At 47.1% G+C, this 7854-nt stretch overlaps 2 non-coding genes across 2 annotated transcripts; one reads left to right on the top strand and one right to left on the bottom strand.

Annotated features, from left to right (window-relative positions):
- Positions 1–181: 181 nt before the first annotated feature.
- TRNAR-CCU (transfer RNA arginine (anticodon CCU)) lies at positions 182–254 on the top strand. The gene has a single exon. It is a non-coding gene; the product is annotated as a tRNA-Arg (tRNA).
- A 7365-nt stretch (positions 255–7619) lies between these two features.
- On the bottom strand, positions 7620–7691 carry TRNAP-CGG (transfer RNA proline (anticodon CGG)). Its single transcript has one exon. It is a non-coding gene; the product is annotated as a tRNA-Pro (tRNA).
- Positions 7692–7854: the final 163 nt, after the last annotated feature.

A 7854-nucleotide genomic window follows, 5' to 3' on the forward strand; every position in this document is an offset into this window, starting at 1 on the left:
TGCGGGTGCCAGGACGCCCTACCCCAGGGAGCAGCACAGCGAGACGCCGGCAACAGACGTCGCCCTGAACGCGGAGACCCTTGGGCAGCGAGGGCGCGCGAGCCCCGGGGACGTGCCTGCGCGCCTGCGGGGAGCGTGGAAGGGGGCGGTGCTGACCAGGGAGCCTGCGCCCCAGGGGCACGCCCCGGTGGCCTAATGGAGAAGGCACTGGCCTCCTAAGCCAGGGATTGTGGGTTCGAGTCCCACCCGGGGTAGGATGGCTACATTTTGGCATTACTGCGCTGAAGTGGTTTCTGTTGCCAAAGACTATTGTCAGCCACCACTGGGAGCGGCACCTCCTAGGACCCCGAGGTCGGGGAACGGGCGTTTTTTTTTTGTTGTTGTTTTGTTTTGTTTTGTTTATCCGTGAAGGTGAGGAAAGAAGGGACTGGAGCTTGCTGGGGGTTGAGGGGCGTCTCACAGAGCAGAGAGCACACCTGTCCCTCAGCTGGTTTGGGTGCTGGTGGGCAGGGGTGAGGACAGAACTTTTTCTGGGCCACCACCCATTAGCCCTTTGATTTAATTCCTCTAGCTTTCCTGGTAAGGGGGTGAGGGTGGGGTCCTGATCCCTGGAACCTATGTGGGGGTAGCTCTTCTAACATTTTGGGGGGTGGGAGGGAGGAACAGAGTTAATGGAGCACCGAAAAAGTCCCATGGACCACCTGGCAGATCCCAATCTGGGCTCAAATGCAAGCAAGAAACATTTAGAAGAGAACGGTCACACATACTTTCAAATACTGAACCCTCCAGGGTCCCAGAATAACTCTCCCAAGAGCAGAATCCTAATATCTCTTCCCCCAAACCGCACAATTCCTCGGAGGAGGTGATCCACCACCGGGGGCTCCCTTCACGGAGAAACATGACAACTTCGGGGCAGGGGACTTTTTCCACCAACAGCCTTGCCTGTTGGACCAGGACCAGGCTCTAGTGTCGCCTAGCTGAGCTGTGTCCCTAAATCTCGCCAATGGGGTGGGGTGCTGAGGATGCCGAAGTTCTGAAGATGCAGGTGTCCGCTGCAGGGCTGGCCCCTGGTGGTATCAAGAAGCAAGTGGGAAAATGATTTGACCTTTGAGATCTCAAAAGAAGCCTAGAGTGAGTCATCGTGAGAGAAATCAGAACGCTGGAACTCACAATTATCGTCCAATTAATATGACTTATTTAAATCAAGTTTGAGAGTGGGAGAGCCTGTGTCTTTTCTTCAAATTGGCCTGGGGACCAATTTGGCTACAAACCAGTCACAGTGCCCGTCCATGGAGTGGATCCAGGTCCACCGCCCAAATGTCAGGGTGTGCCCCAACCCTCTTTGCACCCCTCACCGGACACCCGGGCAGCTCCCGCCCAGGCCCCACGCATCTTTGTCCACACCAGCTGCTGGTGGCAGTGGAGTTCCTTGTTCATTGTCTGGGATGATGGGGGTGGGGGAGGTGCCGTCTAGGAGGTCATAGGGCCACCTGTCCACAATCCCAGACCTTTAAGGCTGCACAGACTGCGCTCTGTGCCTAGAGGGGCAGATCCTGGGACGACCCACGTCCCCACTCAGGGCCGGGCTCCACTCAGGCTTTTACACCTCCAGAAGTCCTCCGATGGAGGGGACAGGAGGGGGTGGGTTGTTTAAGTTTCCTGGCTAGCTCAGTAAAGCCCTTGGTTTCAAGACTCTAGAACTGAGCCCCACCCTGGACGTTAGATTTTCAGGACTGCTGCTGCTGATCAGCCGACTTTAAGGTTATCAGTCCCCCAGCTGCGGATGCTGACGCTTTAGATTTGGTGCTTCTGTGAATGGCTGGATCTCCAGGCCACCAAGACCCTCACAGCTGGCTGAGGCCAGAAACGCTCACATGGGCCTCTGCCATTGGTTCATTTTATCCTGAACAGAGCCTACATTTTGAGACATCTGACCCAGGAGAGGGTGCACGATCGATTGTTCCGGGGGCTGCAGCGGCCCCCGTGGGGCCAGGAACNAGCACCACGCTTGGTAGCTGTCAATCAGGTCCCCACGTCACAGCAGGCAAGTAAGTCCGGAAAGGACCTGGGGGAGGGGGCAGCAGTGGTGGCTTCTGCCTTTGGCTTATTTTCTAAGCGATTCCCTAGCATTCTGAGCAAGAAATGAGCCCAGCGTTGACACTGCAGGTCTTCGTGTGGCTGTCTGGAACTGAGAACCCTTTCTGAGGTTGGGGAAAATGGAATGGGCTGTGGCTACCAAGCCCGGGGAAAAGGCCAGGGTGGAGCTCCAAACCCAGACTGGGAGAGGGCTCCGTGCCCTGCCGAGTAAGCTAGCCAGCACTGGGAACTTTTCCGTGGTTCTTCAGGTCAAGGGCGACCCTCAATCTCTCTAGGAAAGCAAAGTCCCAGCGTCAGACGCAAACCCAATGCTTCACCCTTAGCAAAGCCTTACCAGGGGACCAACCGTGTTTATGGGTGTTGAGGACACCTGCCCTCTGTGGACCCTGAGGGTCTGCATCCCTGCATGCCGTCGTTTTCATCCCTGGAGGGACTATGAAGCACCATAATACTAACCAGAAAGTAAAACCCTCTCCTAGGCCAAATCCAGTTTCCACTTACCTAAATTTAAAAGCAAGACCCCAGAGTTGCTTGGCTGGCTCAGTCCATGGAGTATGCGACTCTTGATCTCGGAGTTGTGAGCTTGAGTCCCATGTTGGGTATAGTGTGCTTAAAAAAACCAAAATATTTAAAAATAAGTAGATAAAAGAAAGATCCCAGAAGATAAAACTGTTTCCAAGAAATTTAATCACACATCCTAGAAAAATGTTCCAGAATATGTATAGGAATACAAAAATGTCTGGCATCCAAAAAACTAAGATTGTAAACATCTGGCATTCAATTAAACATTAGGAGACATGAAAAGAAGCAGGAAAATATACCCATAGTCAGGAGAAAATAATAGATAGTGACTCGGAAATGAAGCAGATGATAGTGTTGGTAGAAAAGGATACTAAAACACTTATAGAGGCACCTGGGTGACACAGTCAGCTAAGCATCGATTTCAGCTCAGGTCATGATCTCATGGTTTGTGGGTTCGAGCCCCACATCGGGCTCTGTGCTGACAGCTCAGAGCCTGGAGCCCGCTTGGGATTCTGTGTCTCCCTCTCTCTCTGCTCCTCCCCTGCTCATGCTCTGTCTCTGTCACAAAACTAAATAAGAAACATTTTAAAAAATAAAAATAAAACACTTATATATTCAAGAAGCTAGAGGAAAGATTGAATATGTTGAGTAGAGATGTGGAAGACATAGAGAAAAAATAGCCAAATTAACTTCTATAGATAAACTACAACAGTTGAGGTAAAAACTACACTGAGTGAGATTAGTGGCGGATTACACATTGTAAAAGAAAAGATTAGCGAACTTGAAGGCATAGCAATAGAAACTATTAAAAATAAAATCCACAGAGAGTTAAGACTGGAAACAACATCAGGAGCTTTAGGACAATTTCGAGTAGGCTGATATGTGCACAACTGGAGTACATGCAAATGGGAGAGATAGAAAAATATTTGAAAAAATAATAACAAATATTTCCAAATTTGACTAAAACTGTAAATCCACAGACAACCCGCCCCCCAAATAATTGAACAAACTTCAGGCATAAGAACTATGAAGGAGGGGCTCCTGGGTGATTCAGTCAATTGAGCACCGACTCTTGATTTCTGCTCGGGTCATGATCCCAGGGTGGTGGGATCAGCCTTACATCCGACTCCTCCATGCAGAGCATGGAGCTTGCTTAGGATTCTGTCTCCTCTCTCCTGCTCTCATCTCTCTCAAATGAACTGAACTGAACTGAACTGAACTGAAATGAAATGAATTAAAAAGATAGATAATTTTTAAAAAGAAATATGAAGGAAACTACATGATGGCATATCATAATCAAATTTTTTAAAATGAATGACAAAGAGGGGCGCCTGGGTGGCTCAGTCAGTTAAGTGTCAAACTCTTGGTTTCCACTCAGGTCATGATCTCATGGTTTGTGGGCTGGAGCTCCGAGTGGGGCTCTGCGATGACACCATGAAGTCTGCTTGGGATTCTCTCTCTCCCTCTCTCTCTGCCCCACCCCACTCATGCTCCTTCTCTCTCTCTCTCTCAAAATAAATAAACACTTTTTTAAAATGAGTGATCTCATTTTTAAGAGAAAATCTTAAAAGCAGCCAGAGAAATGACAGACATCATGTGCAGAGGAAGAATGGTAAGAATAAAAGCAGATTTCTCCTCAGAAATAATGTAAGCTAGGAGAAGGGGAGTAAAAACGTTAAAGTTTTGACATTTAAAAAAAAGCCCGTAATCTAGAATGTTTGCCTTTAAAAATCAATGTATATTTTATGACTAAAAAAAGAAAGACCAAATGATCATCTCAGTACATGCAGTAAAAGCATTCGACAAACCCAACATCCTCTCCTGCTTAAAAAACAAAAAAACAAAAACCAAACCCTCCGCAAACTGGTGTTGAGCGCTGGCAGCGGAGAGAACAAGCAGCCATAAGAAAACTTTTGGGGGTGATGAATAAGCTCACTAGCTTGACTGATGACGGCTTCGGTCTTGGGTGTATACAAAGGTCAAAAGTTGGAAAAGTGTCCTTTTTAAATGTGTGCAGTCAATTTACATATCATTTGTGCTTAATAAAGTTGTCTTTCTAAATGACTACAAATTCTTTGACACTCTTTCCACCGAGAGGTGAGGTCTGCGTCCCTCCCCTTCGAGTCCTAGAGTTTCTTCTTCCAATAAATGTACGGCAGAAACGAGCCCTAGCACCTCCAAGGCTGGGTCATAAAGAGAGACACGGGTTGTGTCTTGTTCCGTAAACGCGCCTATGGGGGTTTCGAGAGTGGCCAGTGAGGAAATTCAGTTGGCCTGGCGCTTCCCTGCTGCAAGGAAGCCCAAGCCACATGAAGAAGTCATGTGTCGATGTTCCATTCCACAGTCCCAGCTGAACGTTCATGTGACAGATGTGTGAGTAGAGGAGCCTCCAGATGCTGTTAGACACGAAGTTCTCCCAGACAAGCCCCATATTAACAGATACAGGTTACACCTGCTCTTCCCTGTTAAATTCCTGACCCACAGAATTGATAAGTATAAAGCCTATTGTTTTTATACCCAGTAAGTTTGGCAATGTTACACAGCAACAATGGCGCTCAAATGGTAACTATAAAAATAAGAGGTGCCAAACATTTAATAGAAGAATTTGGACTGCGCCTGGGTGGGTCAGTCGGTTAAGCTTTCGACTTCCACTCGGGTCATGATCTCACGGTTCAAGAGTTTGAGCCCTGCGTTGGGCTCTGTGCTGACAGCTCGGAGCCTGGAGCCTGGAGCCTGCTTCGGATTCTGTGTCTCCCTCTCTCTGCTCTTTCCCTGCTTGTGCTCTGTCTCTCTCTCTCTCAAAAATAAAACATTAAAAATGTTTTAAAAAATAATAGAAGAATTGTGAAAGCTTCTCTCTGAATTTTGGAACAAAACAAGAATGTCTTCTACCACATTTCTATTTTATTGGAGGTTTGAGTTCGTGTTATAAGATAAGTAATTAAAAGGATTATTTTTAAATAAGTAATTTAAATAAGTAAATAAGTAATCTAAATAAGTAATCTAAATAAATAAGTAATTTAATAATTACTTAAAATTATTAAATTATATATTATATAATTATATAAATTATAATAAATTTAATTACATAAATTACTAAAAGAATTTAAATAAGTAAATAAATAAAAACTTTAAAAAGTAGGGGCGCCTGGGTGGCTTAGTCGGTTAAGCATCCGACTTTCGCTTGGGTCATGATCTCGTGGTTCGTGGGTTCGAGCCCNTAATTTTAAATAAGTAATAAAGGATTACTTTTAAATAAGGATTGGAAGTAATTAATACCACCATTATTCACAGATGACATGCCTGAAGATGCAGAAAATTCTGTAAATTAGAAATAATATGTGAGTTTCACAATGTTACTGAATCCAAGATTAAAGATTGATTGTATTTTATATATATCTGCAAAAAATAGAACACTATATCCAAAGTGATATCATTTACAATAGTATCAACTACATCAAATAGGTAGCACAAATTCTAATGAAAGATGTGTGAAACCTCTCAGAAAACATCAAACACTATTATGGTCAGTTAAAGAAGACCCTGATAGGGGCACCTGGGTGGCTCGGTGGGTTGAGCGACTGACTTCGGCTCAGGTCATGATATCATGGTTGTGAGTTCGAGTGAGCCTCGAGTCAAGCTCTATGCTGACAGCTTGGAGCCTGCTTCAGATTCTATGTCTCCCTCTCTCTCTGCCCCTCCCCTGCTCTCTCTCTCTCAAAAAGAAATAAACATTAAAAACATTTTTAAAAAGAAGACCTTGATAAATGAAGGGATACATCCTGTTTAGCAGTTGAAGACTCAGTATTATAATGGTGTCAGATCACCTGGAAATGCTCTGATGAGTCAACGCTAAACCAATCCAAATCCCAATCACTATTTTTGGGTAAAGCAACAAGCTGATTCTCACGCTTACAAGAAATTGCAAAGGGCCAGTAATCACCAAAACATATTTGAGAGACTTACACGCCTGCCTATCAAGACTTACCCATAAAAGCTAAACTGGTTTGGGTGCAAAGGAAACAGACCACCGTACAAAGCAGTGAAGTATTAGAACCACATATACTCAGACTTTTGATTTGTGAAAAATTGTGCACGACAAATCAGTGGTGGAAAGGACGGTCTTTTAAAGAAATCGTTCTGAATCAGAAGTGTTCCCATTTAACAGATGGGGAAAATAGCGCCTGCTTGGCTAAGCGTCTTGTCCAGAGCCCAGAACCCAGGCGAGGAGGGAGCGACACCCTCTGCTGTGGTACCGAAACCAGAAGGGAACGTTTTTACAATGAAGAGGTTGATCCTTGGGTCACCTGGGTGGCTCAGTCAGTTGAGCATCCGACTTTGGTTCAGGTCATCATCTCATGGTTTGTGGGTTTGAGCCCCACGTCGGGCTCTGTGCTGACAGCTCAGAGCCTGGAGCCGGTTTTAGATTCTGTCTCTCTCTTTCTGCCCCTCCCCCACTCGTGCTCTGTCTCAAAAATAAACAACTATAAAAACAAAAAGAGGTCGATCCGCATATGGGCCTAGGACCTCTGTTCCCAAATAAGAGTTATGCCTCTGGCCCAGCGTGGTGCATTATTGCAGGCCCCAAACATGAGCCACCTCTGCCACTTAAATTCTAGTAGCACATTAAAACGCAAAACAAGAAGTAAAAAGAAACAGGTAAAATTAATTGTAATAATATATTTTACATAACCTAATATATCCAAAACATCATTGCACACGTAGTGAGAGATTTTACCTTCCTTGTGACGCGTCTTCAAATGCGGACGTGAATTCTGCACATTCACAGCACGTCTCAAGCCGGCCCGTGGGAGGAAACAGGTGTCCAGCGGGGAAAGCGCGTGGGGGCGGAATGGCGGAGACCAGCTGGGCGCGGGCTGACCACCGCCCAACACGCCCGCCGCCGTCCCCCAGAACCCTCGCCGCAGTGCTCCCGACGGCTCCGCTTCCTGGGCCCGCTCTTCCCTGGTAAAATACTGGGAGACAAAGACGCACGCCTCGGGCTCGTCCGGGATTTGAACCCGGGACCTCTCGCACCCGAAGCGAGAATCATACCCCTAGACCAACGAGCCTCGCGCGCGCTGGGCGACGCTAGCTCTTCCTGCACAAGCGTTCGGCCGCGTGTGACCGCGGTTCGTCCCCGGGCCGGCTGGGCGGCTCCCGGAGGCGCGTCCGCGGGCGGAGCGCGGGGCGGTGCTGGGGGGCCCCGGGGGCCAGGAGGGCGGGGGCCGTGCT

The sequence above is a fragment of the Crocuta crocuta genome, unplaced genomic scaffold (genome assembly GCF_008692635.1).
Source record: "Crocuta crocuta isolate KB4526 unplaced genomic scaffold, BGI_CrCroc_1.0 scaffold234, whole genome shotgun sequence".
NCBI lineage: Eukaryota > Metazoa > Chordata > Mammalia > Carnivora > Hyaenidae > Crocuta > Crocuta crocuta.